At 41.9% G+C, this 21,974-nt stretch overlaps 1 protein-coding gene across 5 annotated transcripts in view; it reads left to right on the forward strand.

Moving 5' to 3' along the window:
• B3GALT1 (beta-1,3-galactosyltransferase 1) overlaps positions 1-21,974 on the forward strand; it is a 243,520-nt gene that overhangs the window by 97,323 nt on the left and 124,223 nt on the right. For 2 of the 5 annotated variants that reach the window (XM_081935192.1, XM_081935195.1), the window contains exon 1: positions 5,736-5,882. The exons of 2 other annotated variants lie outside the window; for them this stretch is intronic. The gene's annotated coding sequence lies outside the window, so the exon portion shown is untranslated. Of the gene's footprint in view, positions 1-5,729; positions 5,883-21,974 lie in introns of those variants that run through there. One more of the 5 variants, XM_081935194.1, reaches the window with a different exon arrangement.

Consider the following 21,974-nt stretch of genomic DNA (forward strand, 5'->3'; position numbering starts at 1 on the left):
GAGAGACTGATAGACACACAGAGAGAGGGAGGGAGGGAGACAGAGATAGACAGAGAGACACACAGAGAGTGAGTGAGAGACAGACAGACAGACAGACAGACACACACACACAGAGAATGACAGAGATGGGGGTAGGGGGGAGAGAGATACAGAGACAGACAGACAGACAGACACACAGAGAGAGAGACAGAAAGAGAAAGAGAGAGAAAGAGAAAGAAAGAAAAAAGAAAGAAAGAAGTGGGAGAGAGAGATGAAAGAAAGAAAGAAAAAGAAAGAGAATTTATGACCACAATTGAGCCCAAAATTTTGGTTGCTAAGCAAGAGCATCGTTAAGTGAGTTTCACCACATTTTCCAAGTTGGCCATGCCCACCCGGTCACATGACCACCGACCCACTCCCACAAAACAGGCCACACCTTCTTTTGCCTCTCAAAAGAAATTTTAATCGTTGTACTGGCTCTGTTGACTGATGAGTTTGCTGACCACTGTGCCTGGACTGTTTTCATGGGGGCTTTGTATGGGAGAGGAAGGAAAATAGCATTTCCAAATCAGTTAAAGATGGTTCTCCGCTGCCTCAGCAACAGGCTGGGAATGAGATGGAGGCATCATCACAAGGACATGTCCTTCCACATCCAGGAAGTAACCATCTTTGCACCCCAGCTACAAGGACATGCGATTGATTCTACTTCTGGTACCCTTTGGTAAAGCCTTCTTTAAAAAAACCTTGGCCCTGGGGTGTATAATTACACAATTGGTACACAGTCCCCAAAATGAAGGAATTGATTATTAACAGAACATGTTCAATGCATACTGGACTTTAATCTATGTGATTTATACAGGAGGCAGTTTTGAATATTAGGGGGGAAATGTTATGATACAGGATATAGTTAAATAAAATAAGGATAATGATAATAATGTATATATAAGTATGGGTAAAACATAAGGAAATTGGATGCAAATTGCAAATAATGATTTGGAAAGAAGGATTAGAAAATTTTATTATTGAATATTATGGATGTTTAGCTAGAATAGGATATAAAGATTCAGTGTTATTGGAGGATTTTAGAAATAGTAAATGACATGCCAGTATGTGGTTATTTATTAAATCTTGGTATATTTTATCATGAAGGACGTTTAAACAATTATAGTCAAATGATAATGGAGGTATGATGATGGTAACATGTATAAATATCTGAGTTAAAATAGTTGACTTAATATGAAGTATGTTTGTTGACTGTGGAAGAGATGCACGAAAGCCTTTTTGTAACCAACTGATACACTTTCTACAGTATGTAAAGGAGGATATGTCTTGAAAAATAAAAATAAACTGTAAAAAAAACACATACATCTTTCACATTCTATGCAATTGAATTGAAAACCCCTGATATTGCATTAATATTGCACTATACAATTCAATGTAGTTACTGCTGTGGGATAGAAGCTGTTTTTCAGCCTATTTGTCCTTGTCTTTATTGCCCTGTACTGCCTGCCAGATGATAATAGTTAAAAAAAAAAGGGGTGCCCAGGATGACATGAATCTTTAAGAATGTTTTGAACTTTCTTAGGGCAGTGGGAGCTATAAAGCTCTTCCAAGGAGGGGAGGGGGCAACCAATGATCCTCTGGGCAACGATGTTAACCCTGATGTCATGATCCCTAGGGGTATTCTCCAAGCACCCTAGACCAGTGGTCGGCAAACCGCGGCTCGCGAGCCACATGTGGCTCTTTGGCCCCTTGAATGTGGCTCTTCCGCCACCGCTGCGCCACTTCATGTTCCTTGTCTTCTGGTCGCAGCCCCACTCCATGCAAAACATAGGTGCGTGATGTTTTCCATGGCGTGGAGCAGCGGCAAGGCTCTGCACGGCCGATGATGACTTCGGAGGCCATCCACGGGGGGGCAGGGTCCCCCTTGCGTTCCTCATCTTCCTGGATGGCCTCCGGAGTCATCGCCGGCCGCACAGAGCCTCGCCGCTGCTCAACGCGGTATTTTGTGGACAGAGACAGACAGAGAGACAAAGGGAGGGAGGGAATCAGAGAGAGACTGATAGACACACAGAGAGAGGGAGGGAGGGAGACAGAGATAGACAGAGAGACACACAGAGAGTGAGTGAGAGACAGACAGACAGACAGACACACACACACACACAGAGAATGACAGAGATGGGGGTAGGGGGGAGAGAGATACAGAGACAGACAGACAGACAGACACACAGAGAGAGAGACAGAAAGAGAAAGAGAGAGAAAGAGAAAGAAAGAAAAAAGAAAGAAAGAAGTGGGAGAGAGAGATGAAAGAAAGAAAGAAAAAGAAAGAGAATTTATGACCACAATTGAGCCCAAAATTTTGGTTGCTAAGCAAGAGCATCGTTAAGTGAGTTTCACCACATTTTCCAAGTTGGCCATGCCCACCCGGTCACATGACCACCGACCCACTCCCACAAAACAGGCCACACCTTCTTTTGCCTCTCAAAAGAAATTTTAATCGTTGTACTGGCTCTGTTGACTGATGAGTTTGCTGACCACTGTGCCTGGACTGTTTTCATGGGGGCTTTGTATGGGAGAGGAAGGAAAATAGCATTTCCAAATCAGTTAAAGATGGTTCTCCGCTGCCTCAGCAACAGGCTGGGAATGAGATGGAGGCATCATCACAAGGACATGTCCTTCCACATCCAGGAAGTAACCATCTTTGCACCCCAGCTACAAGGACATGCGATTGATTCTACTTCTGGTACCCTTTGGTAAAGCCTTCTTTAAAAAAACCTTGGCCCTGGGGTGTATAATTACACAATTGGTACACAGTCCCCAAAATGAAGGAATTGATTATTAACAGAACATGTTCAATGCATACTGGACTTTAATCTATGTGATTTATACAGGAGGCAGTTTTGAATATTAGGGGGGAAATGTTATGATACAGGATATAGTTAAATAAAATAAGGATAATGATAATAATGTATATATAAGTATGGGTAAAACATAAGGAAATTGGATGCAAATTGCAAATAATGATTTGGAAAGAAGGATTAGAAAATTTTATTATTGAATATTATGGATGTTTAGCTAGAATAGGATATAAAGATTCAGTGTTATTGGAGGATTTTAGAAATAGTAAATGACATGCCAGTATGTGGTTATTTATTAAATCTTGGTATATTTTATCATGAAGGACGTTTAAACAATTATAGTCAAATGATAATGGAGGTATGATGATGGTAACATGTATAAATATCTGAGTTAAAATAGTTGACTTAATATGAAGTATGTTTGTTGACTGTGGAAGAGATGCACGAAAGCCTTTTTGTAACCAACTGATACACTTTCTACAGTATGTAAAGGAGGATATGTCTTGAAAAATAAAAATAAACTGTAAAAAAACACATACATCTTTCACATTCTATGCAATTGAATTGAAAACCCCTGATATTGCATTAATATTGCACTATACAATTCAATGTAGTTACTGCTGTGGGATAGAAGCTGTTTTTCAGCCTATTTGTCCTTGTCTTTATTGCCCTGTACCGCCTGCCAGATGATAATAGTTTTTTTAAAAAAAGGGTGCCCAGGATGACATGAATCTTTAAGAATGTTTTGAACTTTCTTAGGGCAGTGGGAGCTATAAAGCTCTTCCAAGGAGGGGAGGGAGCAACCAATTATCCTCTGGGCAATGATGTTAACCCTGATGTCATGATCCCTAGGGGTATTCTCCTAAGCACCCTAGACCAGTGGTCGGCAAACCGCGGCTCACAAGCCACATGCTGCTCTTTGGCCCCTTGAGTGTGGCTCTTCCACCACTGCTGCGCCACTTCACGTTCCTTGTCTTCTGGTCGCAGCCCCACTCCATGGAAAACATAGGTGCGTGGTGTTTTCCATGGCGTGGAGCAGCAGCGAGGCTCTGCACAGCCAGCAATGACTTTGGAGGCCATCCACGGGGGGGCGGGGTCCCCCTTGTGTTCCTCATCTCCTGGATGGCCTCCAGAGACATCGCCGGCTGCGCAGAGCCTCGCCGCTGATCCACGCCGTGGAAAACATAGGCGCGCGTGCACAGCCCATACAATTACAGTCTCGGAGACTTCGTAATGGCAGGAACTTGTTCTCACTTGCCCAGGCTTCTGCTGAAGCTTTCCTCTGAAGCCCTCCGATGGAGGAAGGGCCAGTTGGGAGAGGTGCTTTGGTCCTGCTCCGGGCTGTAATTGTGTGGGGCCTGCACATGCTTATGTTTTCTACGGCATGGAGCAGCGGGGAGGCTCTGCGCAGCTGGCGATGACTCCAGAGGCCATCTAGGAAGATGAGGAATGGGAGGGGGACCCCACCCCCCGCAGATGGCCTCCGGAGTCATCGCCGGCCGCACAGAGTCTCGCCGCTGCTCAACGCAGTATTTTGTGGACAGAGACAGACATACAGACAAAGGGAGGGAGGGAGGGAATCAGAGAGAGTCTGACAGACACAGAGAGAGAGACAGAGAGAGGGAGAGAGGGAGGGAGAGAGACAGAGACAGACAGAGACACACACAGAGAGAGTGAGTGAGAGACAGACAGACAGACACATACACACACACAGAGTGACAGAAATGGGGGGAGGGAGGAAAGAGATACAGAGAGAGACAGACAGACAGACACAGAGAGAGAGAGACAGAAAGAGAAAGAAAGAAAGAAAGAAAGAAAGAGAAAGAAAGAAAGAAAAAGAAAGAGAACCTATGACCACAATTGAGCCCAAAATTTTGGTTGCTAAGTAAGAGCGTCGTTAAGTGAGTTTCACCACATTTTCCGCTAAACAGTGTCGGGGGGGCGACACCCAGAAGCAGGGCCTTCTCTGTGATGGGCCCAGCCCTTTGGAATGACCTCCCCCTTGACATCAGGATTACTTCCGATCTCCGCTCCTTCCGTGTAAAGCTCAAGACCCACCTTTTTCAATTATCTGGCCTGGCTCAACCGTAGTCCCATTCTACTCCTCCTGACGGTCTTTTTAAATTTTTAATTTTTAATTTGGGGTATTTTAATTGTTAATTTTTTAGCATTATTATTGTATGTATTTTATGACTTACCTCCTCCGTGTATGTGTACGTGTATGTGTACGTGTATGTGTATGTGTGTATGTGTATATTTATGTATATATGTATGTTGCTTTTATTGTACACCGCCCCGAGTCCTTTGTGGAGAGGGAGCGGCTAACAAATTAAATTTATTATTTATTATTATTATTTATTATTTTCCAAGTTGGCCATGCCCACCCGGTCACATGACCGCCGAACCACTCCCACAAAACAGGCCACATCTTCTTTTGCTTCTCAAAAGAAATTTTAATCGTTGTACTGTTGATATTTGGCTCTGTTGACTAATGAGTTTGCTGACTGTTTTCATGGGGGCTTTGTATGGGAGAGGAAGGAAAATAGCATTTCCAAATCAGTTAAAGATGGTTCTCCGCTGCCTCAGCAACAGGCTGGGAATGAGATGGAGGCATCATCACAAGGACATGTCCTTCCACATCCAGGAAGTAACCATCTTTGCACCCCAGCTACAAGGACATGCGATTGATTCTACTTCTGGTACCCTTTGGTAAAGCCTCCTTTAAAAAAAAAACCTTGGCCCTTGGGTGTATAATTACACAATTGGTACACAGTCCCTCCAAAATGAAGGAAATTGATTATTAACAGAACATGTTCAATGCATACTGGACTTTGATCTATGTGATTTATACAGTTCTTTGGGTGAATAAAACTCTGTTATTATTTGAGTTGAGCTGAGTTTCATCATTTCCCGGGGAGACTATTTGATATTTTATTGATAACTTGGAGCAACTAACGATTTGGTAAAAGACAAGAAATGGTTCCTTTCTTGTGAATATTGCATTTTAATTTCAGATCAGGCCGACAGAACGCTCTAAATATGCAGGTTGGTGGATAATGTTCTTTATTTGCCAGTTTCCGTATATATAATTGCCAGCATTTTATATTTTATGCAGCAGAGCAGCTTGAGCAGTAGCCAGTTGTGTCCAAATCACATTAGGGTAAAGGGAGATGCATATTAAAATTCTAAAAAAAAAAAAAAAGTATGGCATTGAATACATTTTAATACGACTTGTTCTGTAACAGAGCAAAACAATCCAGGGTCCTTAATTTGGATATGCTTTACTAAGCCAATTAAAAGCAAGCTTTATAATATACAGGGATTGGACCCAGTTTTAGTCATGCTTACAAGTATGAATCTTAAGTTAGCCAGGAATAACGTAAAAAATATATATATCTAATGATTTCCAAGTACGATTCTAAGTATGATTAAACTTCCATTGACCTCAATCTATTTTAGGATACTATATTTTCATAGACTGGGAAGGCTTATTTAAATGTCCATACAAATGTGACCGTTGACAGACCTTAAGTGGCAGAGATAAGTGTGCTGTTGCTTTGTATCAAATATTATATTTTTAAAGCAGAGAAAAATTATAAAAGTGAAATATATTTTATTTTGATTGTGAGAACATGCAAGGAGCTTAATGTCAGGGTTCCAAGTAACACCCCCAACGAAAGAAGACTCCGAGGTTTGCATTTCCTCAAAATTCCTTTTTATTAGAGATGTCATATTGGCACATTTGGGAAAACCCGAATCTGAAAGTTTCCGGGTTTTCTCACCCAAATGAAAGTCCAAGTCCTTGCACAGGACCCACATGTCCATCACAGGATCCAATCAGGCACCATCCAAAATTGGAGATGCTTCCCAGTTACATCATGGCAGCTGCAAGGCAAAGTGGCCTTGACTCTCTGAGAAGGGAATGTTATTTTGACTATATATCTCCCAGACTCCTAGATATAATCCTCCCTCCCATTTTCCCACAGTAGAAAATGTGGCAGGCCTAAAGGCCCAATGCAAAAGATGGCTTCCACGTCTGACACTTATGTCGCTTCAAGCATGGGACTCTGCCGCATAATGGTGACAGAGCAAGCATTCAACCCAAGGATCCTTCATAAAGCCAACCAAGGTGATGTTCCAAACAGCACAAGGAGACTGTCTTATAAAATACAGACAAGTGGTTTTAATTGCCAGAGAAATCTGGTGAGCTAAAAAGCTGTCTTATCTCAAACCATATGTTACTAGGATTTAGTAAAGAAAAGCATATTTACCCATGACAGTTTAAGAAAATTGCTGCCCGCCCCATCAAGAGTTTCCAACTCTTGGGGATCTGAAGCAGCCAACTAATCCATTGCCCTCTGTGGGATGACAAGGTCTTCTTCTTGGAATTGGATCTGGTTTCAGCAACCCATTTTTGATGTCTCCAACTCCCCTCTGTCTGCATCATTGAATTATAATATTGTGATTGTGTTGTTCCTGCCATTGTTGGGTGGAAAAACAGAATAATAGTTGTAATGTCAGTCTTGTTGAGCTTATATTGGTGTTCTCTGAGCTTGGGTGGCTTTCCTGAAGATGTTTCATTACAAGGTTAGGCAATAGCAGTGCATGGGAAATGGTTTTATATGTGGTAGTTTGCCCTCCAAATTGTGGTTTGGGCTAAGTATTGTTTCTATGAGTCCTAGAATAAACATGATATATCTGTGATGGTGAACCTCTCTGCGGGCACACCAGCCATCGCACCAGCCCAGCTCTACCATGCATCTGTGTATGTCTCCTGCTGGCCAGCTGGTCTTCGGGTCTCTGCCGTGCATGCGCAGGAGGGAACTTGCATTACATTTTGGGGCTGTTTGGGGCCTGGAAGGCCTCCCGCACCAACCTGGAAGCCAAAATCAGTTGTGGGGGTGCCACGCGAAGCCCACCTGTGCCCCGTTTTGGGCCCGGAAAGTCTCTTGCACCAACCTGCAAGAGAAAATGGGCGAGAAGGGGCACGCCGCATGTGCAGGGCACTGTACGGTCGCGCACACTTTTTATGAACTCGATAACAAAAACGTTAGCCATTGCTGTGATATATTTTTAAAAGGCTGCCTCCCTATTGTCCATTCCCTACACCCCCAAAATGCACAATGAATGAGAGAAATCCCACACACCTTACCTGGTCTATCTATTTTGCATCATTGATCCACCCCAAAAGACTCAATGCAGCTTTCAGGCATCAAGAGATTGTCCATCACTGAACTGAGAACTGAGGTTCCCTTCCATTGGAAGTGAAAATTAAGGGACAATACTAAAAATTAGCCTATTATAGTAAAGGCATCCTTTGAGGCAAGCCTTTCATCTTTCAAATAATTTGCCATTGGAGGGTTTGGGTTTTTTTTGTACATGTGAGTAATGGGGCCAATTTATATGTTATTAGGAGAGCCACAAGAGTTGCAGCTTTCCTAGACGGCTGCCTATACTATATAGTAAAGTTTTCACTTAGAAATCCCTTAAGAATCCAATTTTATAATCCAAGAATTCACTTTTACAATCAATCAGAGGAGAAGGTAGTATTCAAGGAGTAAGGAGAAATGGTATTTTCCATGAAAGGGATTTCATTAGTAGGGCATCAGGAGAAACTAATGGGGAAAGATTTCATAAGAATAATAATTACATAGCTAGGCTAATATTTGTTATTTTGGTCAACATCTTGGAGCTATTCCAGTATTTTATATAGCAATATCTCACATCGTTACAGCGGAAACACGTGACATATTGGTACTTTTCCCCCTTTGCTAAACGGGGTATGGATGTGGCCTGTGCGTAATACGTCCAGCACATGCGCCAAGAATTTGACAGCCCTGTTATATAGCAAGGAAAAATCTGACAAGGTTTCTGTCAAATTATAGGAGAAAATTCTATAGTTTTATCAGATAGACCAGGGGTGTCCAAACTTGGGAACTTTAAGACTTGTGGACTTCAACTTCCAGAATTCCCCAGCCAGCATGGCTGGCTGGGGAATTCTGGGAGTTGAAGTCCACAAGTCTTAAAGTTCCCAAGTTTGGACACCCCTGAGATAGACCTTTTCAGAAGACTGGCAATACCTACTTGTGGCCTTAGAAAATACTGGAGCAAATAGGGAAATGGTAGGGCCTTTGCCTTTTCATCAGTTTGATATAAAAAGCCTCTAGATTTTATTTCTGTGAACTAACTTGTATCTAACACCATAGAATGGAGTACCAGTGGCTAAACTCCATTCCCAGCTAGCTGAACAATAATGAGTGACACTGACAATGTATTTCAATGTCTAGAGCAGGGGTGTCAAACTCAATTTCATTGAGAGCAGCATCAGGGCTGTAGTTGACCTCAGGGGACGGGGTGGGCATTGCCAGCTGGCTGGGCATGGCCAGCTTGACACCACTCCCCAAACTGCTGGCATGTTCCCTCTTTGCATTGGGTAGACCAGCCGAAATGATGCAGGTAGACTGAGCTGAAGCCACGCTAGCCTGATGTTTCTTCTTTTTGCATTGGGTAGACCGGGCCAAAGCCACACTGGTCCCTCTTCGCATTGAGTAGACTGCGCCAAAGTGATGTAGGTCAGCCCCTTACATTTTCCAAGACGGCCCAACCACATTGCAGGCCGGATCCTGCCCGCAGGCCTTAAGTTTGACATCCCTAGTTCAGAGATGGGTTTCTGCCGGTTTGCCCCGGATCAGGCGAACTAGTGCTGGCGGCAGCGGGAGGCTCCATCCACCCATCCAGACGTTTTGGCACAGAAGCATCATGCGAGCAAACCGGTAGTAAAATAAATTGAAACCCACCACTGTCCTGGTTTAGAGCCACGACTAGTTCATCATCCACTAATGGAAAGCATCTGCTATTATGTTATGCCTACTTTTTAACTAGAGCACATTTTCTTTTCTTTTTTTCTTCTGCCACAGTACGGAAATGTCATTTACAGAAAAGAAATATGTTGAGTAAAGCAATGAAATCAACTTAATTACTCTTCTATAAAGTTAATTGTAGCTCCATTACTTGTTGCCTTTCGTCTTCGATAAAATGAGTGCCTGATCTGAAATACAGTAAAGGATAAAGATATTGTACTATAGAATTTTTTTTTTTTTGCCTAAAATATAACTCACAAGAACAATACTTCAGAGTTAATGAACCTTCTCAATTCATTACAGATAAAAATGTTGCACACCTTCCTTTCCGATGCAGAATGTCGTGTCACATATATAAAAGCTCTTAGATTCTTATCAAGAGAACATTTGTATGGGAGAAAACCATGAGTCAGTCTGCTTTCTTCTTTGAATGTGTTGCTGAATTTCTTTCTCAAATATGTAAGATATATTGATCACCCCTGACCTTTGACTCTAGGAAAAAAAATCCCCAAATACTTTTTAATTAGGTTTCGGGGTTGCCTTTAATGAACGTATAAGTACTTTCTTTTCATCCTACACTGCAGTTTATTCTCATTTGCTGCAACTGTGGAATTATAATGATTTATTAATTAAAAACTCAATAATAGGCTAAGTGTTGTGGTTACATCAGTAAATTAGTTTGGATTTTCAAAGAGACCACAGTGTGATAACAGATTGCCACAAAATGGCTCATAGATTTGGACTTAGGAGGGATTTAAGGTCTGGTGTAAAATGGCCAGCTGAGACTTCTTTGGGATAAAAGCTATTTTTCTCTTCAGTCATGAAACAAAAAACATACTTAAAGATCACAAAGTTATTTCTACCCATCTCTTTTGTCCTTAGTTTGAAGTCTGCCAGAGCTGCAAATTGCATTTTAGTTGGGAATTGGAACTAGCTACAAAATAAAGAGATATGGACCCAATACAGATTGCCTGTAGAAATGATAAAAACAAAAACAGAATGACTGCAACGCGAGGCAAAAATTGCCTCTTAATTCACTCCATGCAGGCAATATCTGAAAAACGGAAATAAGTACATTTAAAAGAACTGCAATTGCAGGCAGACATTTAAGAAAATGTTTATGACTGTAAAATATGATAAGCTCTTATTTAATGTATATTCAGAACTGGTTGCTGCATGTGCTGTCCTGCTCACTCACACACACACACACACACACATACACCAGTGGTGGGTTGCAGGAGATACGCACTGGTACGGGCGTACCGGAGCCTGCCCAGAGCCTGCCCGGAGCACCAGGTACCATTCCTGTATGGTGCTCCGGAAGGTCCACCTGCCCGCTCGAGCTCCTTACCAGTCCTTTAAAGCCTTTGACATCGCGGAGGCTTGTGGAGGCATCGCTGGTAGGTACGATGCATGCACGCACTGCACATGTTCATGTGGAGGACACAGGGCCCCGTTGCAACCGTATCGGTTGCAACAGGATCCAGAATCCACCACTGACACACACACACACACACCTGTGGTTTAGTGGGTTTAGTAATATTTCCCTGCAACTCCCTTCACCAAAAACTCAGAACTTTCCCAATTAAGTCCAGCCACAAGTGGACCAATGCTAGTCCACAGAACAAGGGCCAATGAGTCCACAAGGCACTTGAAAGTTTCCCATTCAAAAGAAGACCAAGTCAAGGCACGATGTCAATCCAAAGCAAGGCAGGGATCACCTCGTATCTGGGGGAAGTGGGTAGGAAAATCATCAGTATAGAGAGTAAGGAAGATGATCTTTATGAAAATGTAGGAAGTTAAAACCCACCCCTCTAGTAGAAAATGGAATATTTTAGGAAATATTAAAAGGACAGAATATTTCCTTTAAATTGGAGACAGAAACTCAGGTCTCCCCACCTTAGTCAATGGGCCATTAAAGGCCTGAGCCAGTCCATTCTACATAACAAAGATCCCCCTTCAGCTCCAGGGTGATGGGATTAAGGCATGCTAGTATTAGCCCTTTACCCATCTCACCAGAAGGCACCTGAGAAAATTACATCAGCCAGCAAGGCAACCAAACCTGGACTCAAAGCACAGCCTACAGAGTTGCCCCTGCATGGCCCCGTGGGAGTCTGACAGCCAATCAGAGTGCATTTCTTGCACAGGAGCAGGAGGCCCCTAGGCAGGACCCAACAGAGAGCATAAAACAGGGACTTTCAGCATCTCTGCCTCTTTTCTTCTTCACCCAACATCTTGAAGCATGTGATCCCCCTTTTCTGTTCAGGAGCTCAAGCCATGTTATCCTGTCCACCATTAAACCATCGTTCCAAGCAGCCTCTATGTTTCCAGTGTCTTTTTCCCCACTTGGAACTGAACCCAGAAGGATATTTCTTCCAATAGAAATATGCAGAAGTGCCTTCCTTCTTTCTTTCTTTCCTTTCTTGCTTCCCTTCCCTTCCCTTCCTTTCCTGTTATTACACTAGGTGACATATATAACATTCAGTTCTCATTTCCCCCCTACTACAATGACTTCAGGGCTTCAAATGTTCATTTCATTGTTTAGAACATTAAAACTGCATCATCGTGTTCTACCAAATGATGCTTCAAGCCATACATTTAGTTTTGTGTCAGCAGAAGCCAACTCCAAAAGAGCCACAATGATGCTGTGGCTTAAATTTAACTGCAAACCTATACATAGTGATGATGACAGTGGCGAGTTTCAAATTTTTTTAGAACCTCTTCTGTAGGTGTGGCCTGCTTTGTGGGAGTGGCTTGCCAGCCATGTGACTGGGTGGGAGTGGCTTGCTGGCCATGTGACTGGGTGGGCATGCCCAACTTGTACAATGTGGTGAAACTCACTTAACAATGCTTTTGCTTAGGAACCAAAATGTTGGCTCAGAAAGTCTGGCATTGAAGCATGCAAGTCTTAAAGCTGTCAAGTTCAAGACCCTTGTACCCCTAACCCTTAGAAAAAAACCCAGGGGTGTTCAAACTTGATAGCTTTAAGACTTGTGGACTTCAACTCCCAGAATTCCTCCTCTCGCTCTTCATCTTGATGACGTGCGGATGGGCAGGGGGGAGGGAGCTTGAACCGGTTCTAAACGGCACTGTAGATTTGTGGAACCTCTTCTCTAGAAGAGGTTAGAACTGGCAGGAGCCCACCCCTGGATGATGATGATAATGGTGGTGGCGATGATGATGACAAACTCTTCATGTAGGTAGATAGGAAAGGGGGGAAAAAGGATTTAATGTGAATAAACAAATACTTTCCCCAAAGTCAGTCATCTCTTTTGACATATGACATATGAGACTCCAGTGTTTCTCCAAAAATAAGACAGGGTCTTATTTTCTTTTGATCCACAAAATAAGTGCCTGGCCTTATTTTCGGGGGGAGGGGTGTCTTACCATTTTTGAGGTGCAGGAGGTTAGTTAACACTGTTGTTAAGTGAATCCGGCTTCCTGGTTGACTTGATTGCCAAAGAGTTGCAAAAGGTGACTTACATGACACCGGGACACAACAACCAGTGTCATAAATACATGCCAGTTGTCAAACATCCCCATGGCCATGGGGATGCTGCAACATTCGAAGTGTGAAAAGGGTTCATAAGTCACTTTTTGCAGTGCTGTTGTAACGGTCACTGAATGTAGTCAAGAACTGCTTGTATCCCAAACCGATCAGTTTTGTTTTAGACATGATGGTAAGGTCTATGAAATATGCAGAGGTTGTTCTTGATATTTTCTCTGTCCCGAGAGAAAGGCTAATGTGTTCCGCTTTGAAAACCCCCGCACAAATACTCCTACTTTCTCTTTACTCCCGACTGCAATCACTCCAAAGGTGACCCCTACCAGACGCAAGGATTTTAAAAGGTCGGGTGGATCAATATTTTCGTTTCAAGGCAGTAAGACTAATCAGGTAAAACATATTCCAAGAGTAATATTTTGAGGCTCCCTTCCTGTACACTCCTGGTTAGCGGATCATTGATTTGGAGGCAGGAAAAACTAATGGAGAAAAAAATGTACACTGACATAAGATTGAATGGGAAAGAACGGAGGCTTGGAGACTCAAACGAACAGCCTTTTAAAAAAGAAAAAGAAAATCTTGCTGTTGTACTGCAAAATTCATCATAATCCAGAGAATGGTTTAGGTAATTTTCATCAGACGTGAAATGAGTAAGCACTTAGTTGCAGACCACTAATCTTTCACCTAAAAATAATTAATTGTATGCAGAAAAACTCTGTGCATGGATCGTACACTTCATCTATCATGTACCTGTCCCAATTCAGAGCTTTTGAGCCGAGCATCCTGGGAAGCACTGAAAATCAATAGAGCTGAATGGGTTTCTGTTATGGCAGCTGGAACATTTTTCACTCCCCCATCCAGGAAAGGAAGAAGGATTGCATCAGATGCTTCCTTAGCACTTCGTTTTCACTGAGGATGACACCCTTTGTCCTGCTCCTTGCGCAAGGCAGCTATTTGGTCTCCCTCTTAGCTAATCAGCTAAGCTTATATTGCTGTCAACTCTGAAGCTAGCCTGACTGAGGCCATCTTGGAGGCTTCAGTGTTGCCACTATGATGTTGAGGGACAGGGAGAGGGGAGTAGAGATAGCTGGGGTTTGGTAGACAATTCCCACAGGTGGCTGAAGAGAGGAGTGAAGTTTCCAAGCAACTGAACACCACCTTGATTAGACTATGTATCTGATTGTTTGGGAAAGGGGGAAAACTTTTACTTTTAATTAGGTGAAAACCGCAGGAACTTTCAGACTCGGTTTTCACCAGTCTGTGCCAATATGATATGTCCAATAAACCTGTTCTTTGAGGAACCTACTTGCCTCCGAGTTCTGTTTGCTCTGGGTGTATTACCTGGAACCTTGACAATTGCACTGCTAGGGGTTTGCTTGATTTGAATATTCTATCAACTGTAGACTGATTTAGGAAGCCCTGAAGGCTTCCAATAAGGCATGTCAACCAATTGTAAAAACGTTCCCTGCCCTTGTATAAATGCAACGAATTTCAGTGGTTGAATTGCCTTGTTGCAACTTGGTGGGATCCCAGGCTGGGTACAGGTAGTACTGACTTACAACAGTTCATTTAGCCACCATTCAAGGTTACAACCACACTGGAAAAAAAAAGTTGGCTTATGACAGTTTTTCAGAGTTATGACCTTTTGCTGGATCCCCATGATCACGTGATCAAAATTCAGATGCTTGGCAACTGGTTCATATTTATGATAGTTGGGTTGTCCTTGGGCCATGTGATTACCTTTTGTGACCTTCTGACAAGCAAAGTCAACGTGGGAGCCAAATATGAATCAAAATATATCATCCTTCCATGAATCCTGTCCCTGCTGCCAGGCCAATTACCAGTATATCATAAGCCACATACCAGTGGTGGGTTATGGCTGGTACGCACTGGTACAGGCATATCGGTGCATGCTGGGAGCACCAGGTACTGTTCCGGTATGGTGCTTCGGAGGGCGCACCCACCAGCCCGCCCTCGTTACCTGTATTTGAACCAACTGGGCCATTTGCGCATGTGCACGGAGCATACGGTGCCTGCGTGACACTCTGCTGAGCAGCTGGAGCCTCACAGGCGGGTGCACATGCGCGCACAGCATGTGTGCACGTGGTGGATGTCTGGCCCCATCTCAGCGTACCGGCTGCGACAGGATCCGGAACCCACCACTGCTACATGCCAATATGAAAGTTGTATTTTAATTGGCTCATCTTGGACTTCCAAATTGAACCCAATTAGATTCCTTGTAATCTTAAAAATTATTGAAATTTCTTTAAAAGATCAAGAACCAATTATGTTGTAAAGCCAAGTCTCCAAATCATCTTGTTGATAAATATGGCTTTAAATGTCAAATAGTGGGTGATCAAATCTCAGGTTTGGTTGTGTTCATTTTTGTCAACCTAACCATAAGGAAAGGTTAATGATGACTAGCCTATGATCCATGGTGGCACAGTGGTTAGAATGCAGTACTACAGGCTAATTTTGCTGACTGCCAGGTTCTAGCAGTTCGACAGTTCAATTCTGACTGGCTCAAGGTCGACTCAGCCTTCCATCCTTCCGAGGTCAGTATAATGAGGACCCAGATTGTTTTGGGCAATAGGCTGACTCTGTAAACCACTTGGAGCTGTAAAGCACTGTGAAGCAGTATATCCTAAGTCCAAGTGCTATTGCTATGAGGCTAGGTATTATCAACCAGTTTAACCTTTTTTTAATGTGCTAAGCAAATAATTGCCATTTGGGAATTGCCAAGTCCTTCCCAAAGTAAGAATTTCTGGGAATGGTCACAACTTGTTCTGAAAATGTTAAATGTGACCATGGAGCCTGGCTATGTCCCAGAGAATAAATCAGTTTAGCATAAAAATTCATGAGCGAAAAAGAGATTAAAACAAATCTATGTCTATTATCAAGGCTATATCCGTCCTTTTATCTCATTTCTTGAGAAAGAGAGGGTTATTATAAGAAATCATCCACTTTCAGATGCTGCTCTGTGCTGCCAATTATGCACACACAGCCAGCAACAAACTCAAAGTATTTATTGAAATCATAAATCCTAAACTGTAATAACATAAACTCGTTGCAAGCAGCAAACCTTCTACTTAGGGATTGACAACACAAAAGCTTTTTTTCCCCAGATAGTCCAAAGAGACAAACTCTCAAAAGTTTGGATCCCAAGGATCCAAAAATGGTCCAGTTCCAATACAAAACAGAAATTTTGTATATTTTGTAAGTTTCATATATGCTCCAGGGGTGGGATTGAAAAAATTTAGCAACTGGTTCTCTGCCCAGTTGCTGGATGGGCATGGCCATGGTGGGCATGGCCTACTCAGCCTGTTGCACCACTGTGGGGGGCATTTTCACCTTGCCCAGCTCCAGAGGCTTTCCTTGAGCTTCCAGGATGACAAAAACCCTCCAGAGGCGAGAAAGGGGTGCATTTCTGGAACTTCCAGGAGGCTCGTTTTTAGCCCTCCCCGGGCTCCAGAGGCTTTCCTCAAGCTTCCCGGTGGGTGAAAACAGCCTCCCCCAGGCTCCGGAGGCCAGAAACAGGCCCATTTCTAGACTTCTGGAACTTCTGGGAGGCCTATTTTTTGCTCTCCACGCGGGCCCTGCACTTATCTGGCATCCAAATCAGGCCATGTGGAGACTCCTGGGAGGGGAGGAGGGGCAGGGCCAGCCAGTCCTTGGAACTACTGTTTCAGCGAACCAGATGTAAAATTAACACCCGGTTCCCTCGAACCAATCCGAACCAGCTGAATCCCACCCCTGGCTGACTCTTTAAACTGCTTCGAGAGGGCTGTAAAATACTGTGAAGTGGTATATAAGTCTAAGTGCTGTGGCTATCAAGATTGATGGCCACAAAGAACTGCTCAAGTAGCGATTTCATTGATGTAGCCCAAGGCTGTCAAACTCCCGACCCGTGGGTTGGATGCATCATGTGCTGGCTACATCCACACCTAGTTTAGCAAAGGGGAAAAAGTCATGATACATCACATGACGATGCTTTGACGACACACGTTTGACACTGATGTAGCCTTTCCAACCTAATTTGTTGAATCAAAGAGTCTGCATAGGTGGGTCGATTTCCTTTGCTCAACCTCTATTTGTAGTGTGTTGCAAAGCCAACAGCTCTAGGACGACTGATTCATTCTGCACCTGTATCTTATCGGCTGTGCTTTTTTCAGCCAATTCTTGTTCTGAAGACTGACGATCAGCCTGATAAAAGATTCTTTCATCTGGAGAATCTGAAGCTTCAGGTTGATCCCTAACAGAAAGAAATGTTTATTGTTACCTACAATATGTGTTATGAATATTCCTTGGTTCCTTAAAAAAAACCACTGTGATGGATGTAGATTGTAAAGCAGTGTGTAGGTTCATTTGCCTTTGTAATGATTTGTTGAAACTTTCAAGAATCTCAGGCTATCAGATGGATACCAGATTGTCTGCTTTCATGAAGTGCTAAATAGGACTTGTGTTCCCTAACCTGTGTAATGTAAGCCCAATGGATGAGTTTTCCTTTAGTCCCTGAGATAGAAGAGAGATCGATAATTATGAAAACTTCTGCCCTCACAGCATTCTTCTTATCATGATTCTGCAACAAAATGGAGCTGGCAGAGTTGCTGCCCTCACATAAGGGGGATAGAGCTGGTGGCTTGCAGTGGAAGTTGTAAATTTGGACTTTTCCCCCTTCTGCTCTAGACCTTCTTCATTTACAGGATGTAGAGAGTAGAGGGAATAGCCTTAACGGGCAGGTGGAAGAGCTGCAACCAAGGCAACAGATAGATAAAAGAGGACTTAACTCTGGAGCAGAGGTGTGAAACTCACGGCCCACAAGCTGGATGCTTCATGCCCTAGCCACACCCACCCATTTTAGCGAAGGGGGGGGAATGTCACGATATGTCACATGACGACAATGTGACGATACGAGTTTGACACCCCTGGTCTGGAGCAAGAATGAAGCAGGAATGAACATGTCAGACAAGCCTTCCAGAGCATCTTTACTTATAGTCTAATGAATTGATTGTGGCATAATATTTTGCAACCTATAACCCATTTCCTAAAGATAAGGAGTTTTATTATGACACAAAGAGCTTTCAGCAAGAGTCCACTTCATTAGATGCATACGCTTATCTTAACTTGCAGGTTTATTAACATGACTGGCATGCCAATGAGAAATGAAATGAAGAAAGAATGGGCAATGATAATGACTTTATTAACAGAGATGAGTTATAAAGTGGTGTTAGCAATATCACAAATATCCTGCTGTTGGTAAGTTAAATAAATGTAATATGATAATATATCTCGGATCCAAGTCATGGATAATAAATGTCCACTTTTTAATAAATCGTACTGACTGAATTACAGTCAGTACACTTTACAGTCAGAATCACATTACAGTCTTCCTTTCAAGTTCTATGAAAATAGGAAGGTTCAGATCAACAGCAGAATTTCATGGGTAGGAAGACATAGTCCTCACTGGTTCTTCTAATATTAATTTTTTAAATTTTAACTTTGCATTAATTTCTTTTTTGCATAGATACAGGTATGCATGTCTTACATGTCTTACAAACATCTACAAAGTTTGTAGAAGCGTATTGATGAGTTGAGTGCATATGGTATGTGACATTGAAAGATCAGCAAATGAATGAACCTCAAATATTGTGGCTAATACTGGAACAATGTTGTCCAATTATATATGGAAACAGAATTAGTTCAAGGTTATATAACTGGGTTCCTATCTCTGCTATGAGATCTATTAAAAAGAGTGTTTAACAATAACTTTGTAGTCTCAAAGGTGCTTTTTCAAGAGGCAGGTGGGACTTTCTGCTTTTTCTTTGAAGACGTTTCGCTTCTCAACCAAGAAACTTCCTCTGAATTAAATAAGCTTCTTGGATGAGAAGCAAAATGTCTTCGAAGAAAAAAGAAAAAAAGAAAAAATATATGTCCAGCTGCCTCTTGAAAAAGCACCATTGGGACAACTATGACCTGGATGACTGAGAACCTCCATAGTGTAGATTCTAAGTAATAGTTGCAATAACTTTGCAGGCGATAAAAAAATTGCACTATCACCAGAACATCCTCTTGATTTGGAACTAGGCAAGTAGATCCCATCCAGGTCTACTAAATCAGCCACAAGATCTGCAGGTCACCATGCTAGTTCTGAAACCAGTGGACAGGATCAGAAATGCCAAGATGGGCCTCTCATGCACCACTGGTTTTATCTCCTTATAATTTTGCTCATATACTGTGTCAATTAAAATGTTCATAAAACTGATCTAGTTTGCAAGGCTTACTTAGGAATGAAATAACACTATTATTAGCAATAGGAAATTACTGATGGGTTTGTTATAGACGCTGATTGCATTTGGAAGCACATTTGGATATTTGTCAATTTCTTATAGATCATCTCATTGAAAGTTAATCAGTCAACGTATGATTAAACACCAAGAAAGAAAAAGAAACCGAGAAGAAGAGGAAAAATTGGTAATTAAAGTCTGGTAATTAAAATCTAAGCCTGTTACCTAGATTCATAATGAATCATCATGAGCTTTTATGAAGATTTACTTTACAAAGATTTCTCCTGTGGGTCTCTTATACTTGGTTTTGCTCTTGTTATTCTTGAGTACTATTTTGGATTGCCAACCATTTTCAAACAATTATCAATCTCCCCAAATGCTTAAAAAAAGAAAAAAAATCTAGACCAACCTTTCTTTAATCGAGTGGCCTGTAGACTTGTTGGGTTGCAATTCCCATCAAGCTGAACTAAAATAGGGAATAATTGGGCAAGCTGCCAGCAGTTCATTAGAATCATAGTTTAACCCAGGGGTGAAATTCAGCAGGTTCTGACAGGTTCTGGAGAACCGTTAGCGGAGTAGTTCGGGGAACCGGCAGATACTACCTCTGGCTGGTCCCAGAGTGGGAAGGGAATAGAGATTTTGTAGTATCCTTTCCCTGCCACACCCACCAAGCCATGCCCACAGAACCGGTAGTGAAAAAAATTGAATTTCACCACTGGTTTAACCCAACTGGAGGAGAAGCCTAATTTAGATAAGGTGTGGGGCATCCTAAACTTGAGGAGGTGGGTAGATTGAAAAAAATAGTGGAAGGCACATGGATGCTATATACAGTCTTAAAACTTACTCTCTTCTCATCACCATGCTATAGAAGCTGGAAGGAATCCAGTCATAATTTGACGAATTCTGCTTCTCTTAAAATCAGTGAGATGTCAAGCATGGCAAACTTGTCACATCTTAAATGTATTTAGCAATTGGCTAATTTGGGGTGAATAGCCTATGTGGTCTCAGTATCATATGCAATGTTGGGTTCTCTTGATTGTTGCAAATGGAGGGCATCCTTTACTAGCATTCTGATGAAGGACTTGCATGAAATCTGCAGAGTACATTTGTATCCCAGATTAAGATACAAATACACATACTACAAAAGTCCAGGCCAACTTACCTTTGTGAATTCTTCAACCCACTTTATGGCTCTTGTCCCCTCCAAATTGTGAAGTGTGGCTCTTGACCCATTAAAAATTGCTGCACTCTATTCTGATGAACACTTTTCACATCGGCTCCCTTTTTTTTTAGCCAAAGGAGACTCTAGAGCATATTGGAAGTATGAAGTAAAACTCTCAGAAGTAAAACTCTTCCTCTAGGCATTCATTTTAAAAAGGTTCAATAGATTCCAATTTGTTCTAAGCCAGCAATCTTAAACTGCTTCAATAGAAAAGTCCCAGTAAAGCAGAATTTTTACTCTTCAAGAACCCTATCACACATGTGGAAAACTAGTCATGTTTTCAATTTGTTTGTAGGCCTTGAAAAGAATCTGGACCACTGCAGTGCCCTCTCAGGATGGGCCTTCATTTACTAAATACAAAGCCTCTTTATATGATCCAGGGTCAAATATATACTTATTCATAGAAACACAGTAAACATCTTTAGGATATTCACTATTCCTTAGTCCAACCTCACAAAGTTCTTGTGAGAAAAATGTGAAGAACCAAAAGCTTTGCATTCCATCTTGCATTCGTGGAAAAAAGATAACATATATATCAAATAAATAAAAAGTTTGCCTTAATTATCACTTGTTAACCATTATCCATGGATCTACCAAGTCATCATGTCTTGTGCCACAAATTGTATGATGCGTGAACGCAGCCATATGATACCTTTTCATTTTGATGGAAAACCGCTAACACAATTTTTAGCTTTCCCCAAACTGTTTCTATAAGTGGGGCAAGATTTAAAGACCATTTGCCATTCGGCAGTTGATGAAATGTTTTAGATTTTAAGAAATGAAGTAAAGACATTAGAAAAAACCATTAGGATACAATCATGTTGATAGAGATTGATAGAAAAATTGTAGCTCTGGAAATAGGTTTAAATGAGCAAAGCAGCAGTGTTTAGTACAGGTCCTTTAGCAAGATCCCTTTCAACTCTCTTATTGTGTTAAGATAAATAATCTTAAAGATGGAATATAGAGACAACACAGAATGAAGAAAATTGCCTATCTATGTTATTATCCTAAATAATGTTATATGATACTGAGCTCATTGGGGATTTTAATCAACATAATTTAGATAGCCTTCTAAACCTTTAATTGTCTCATCTAGAGCCTGAAGAATTCATATTTTAAAAGTATTATAAATTAGAACTTGTTCAATTAATAGTATCAACTTTTAAGGAAAAAAAATGTTGTACAGCAAGCCGGGGCTGTATAAATACCTGGGAATTGCAAAGGATCAGCTGAGACTCATATCTCAGCAAAACATCTGGCCCTATGCTT

This window comes from Natrix helvetica, assembly GCF_964273705.1.
Source record: "Natrix helvetica genome assembly, chromosome: 1".
In the NCBI taxonomy this organism is placed as follows: Eukaryota; Metazoa; Chordata; class Lepidosauria; order Squamata; family Natricidae; genus Natrix; species Natrix helvetica.